Source organism: Cucurbita pepo, chromosome LG17 (assembly GCF_002806865.2).
Source record: "Cucurbita pepo subsp. pepo cultivar mu-cu-16 chromosome LG17, ASM280686v2, whole genome shotgun sequence".
NCBI lineage: Eukaryota > Viridiplantae > Streptophyta > Magnoliopsida > Cucurbitales > Cucurbitaceae > Cucurbita > Cucurbita pepo.
Window position 1 is genome coordinate 4,177,259 of NC_036654.1, and position 1,607 is coordinate 4,178,865.

The 1,607-nt window shown below is 36.2% G+C and overlaps 1 non-coding gene across 1 annotated transcript; it reads right to left on the bottom strand.

The window, feature by feature from the left end:
- Positions 1-1,425: 1,425 nt before the first annotated feature.
- LOC111779423 lies at positions 1,426-1,531 on the bottom strand. The gene has a single exon (XR_002812690.1). It is a non-coding gene; the product is annotated as a small nucleolar RNA R71 (small nucleolar RNA).
- Between the last annotated feature and the right edge of the window lie 76 nt (positions 1,532-1,607).

Here is a 1,607-nt window from a genome sequence, read left to right on the forward strand (position 1 = left end):
TGTTTAATTCAGTTTGTATGGAGAGCTAAACTTAATAGGGGAGGCGAGAGAGTTTTATATAGTTTAAGTATGTTGACGGTATGATTTTAGTTTATTAAAGAGTTGTTGTTAATGATTTACATGTATGTTTAATTAGCTACTTTACATACATAGTTGTTCTCTTATTCGGGAGAAGAGAGGGAGCAATGAAATCCTCTTTAATACTCTAGTTCCATAGCAAGGAGACTTGAAGGGTAATAGAAGGGTTAGGAATAATTCTTCTTCTAGAGCCTTGTTTATAGAAATTACAACGATTATGGAAATAATCACCATTCATGACCCTCGGAAGTGGGCTTGAGAATCTATTAAAAGGAACTAAAATCTACCACAAAACTCAACAACTTATCTATTTAATCTCTCTTAGCCGAACCTTCCTCATTAGAGTTGATTTTCTCATCATTTTCTGTTTTTTTTAACAGTAGTGGCACTCTGTTTTAGTTTGTTTAAATAGTTAAAATCTCCAACACCCATTTGAATGTTACCCAAAAACTCACTTAATTTCTAGCGATAAAATTAACCAAAAAGATAGGTTCTCTGTGGAATCGATAATTTACTTATTACTTGCTACTTGTGATAGTGTATACTTGCACTTATTCTTGTGAATTTTACATCATTTTATTATATACATCCACAAGCGATCAAGTTTTTGGCGCCGTTGCTGGGGAACCTAATTTGGTTATTTTACTTGTTGTAGATTTTCGTGAGTTGGAGCCAAAAAGAAGCCATAGTAAGCTGAATTTTCTACTGCTGAATTTACTGCTGCAGAATTATATTTACTACTGCAGAATTGAGATTACTGCTGCAGAATTCTGTGCATGAACCCACCTACGGGTTTGAAATTTATTTTTGATCCCGAAATAGAGAGAACCTTTAGACGAAAGTTGAGGGAGAAAAAGAAAATGGCAGAACAGAATATACAGCAAATGGCCCAACTGAATCGAGAGTTTGAAAATCCAGTGATGATGGCTAATCAAGAGAGAATTACTGCTAATGTCATTCATTTAGCCGATGATAGAGAACTAGCAATCCGAGCATATGCACACCCAGCTGTGGAAGAGCTAAATCCGTGCATTATTAGACCCGAAATGCAAGCAACCACGTTTGAGCTAAAGCCCATGATGTTTCAAATGTTGCAAACCATTGGGCAATTTCATGGACTACCGTCGGAAGATCCCCACCTACATCTAAAGTCATTTTTGGGAGTTAGTGACTCATTTCAATTTCAGGGAGTGGATAAAGACATGATTAGATTGAGCTTATTCCCTTATTCTTTGAGGGATGGTGCTAAATCATGGTTGAATACCTTAGCACCGAGAACAATTGATTCTTGGAATAGTCTAGCAGAGCAATTTTTGATCAAGTACTTTCCACCAACTAGAAACGCACGGTTCAGAAATGAGATTGTTGCTTTTCAACAGTTTGAAGATGAGACATTAAGCGAAGCTTGGGAAAGATTTAAGGAGATGCTTAGAAAGTGTCCTCACCATGGACTACTTCATTGTATACAAATGGAGACTTTCTACAATGGATTAAATATTGCTACTAAACAAGTAGTTGATGCTTCTGCC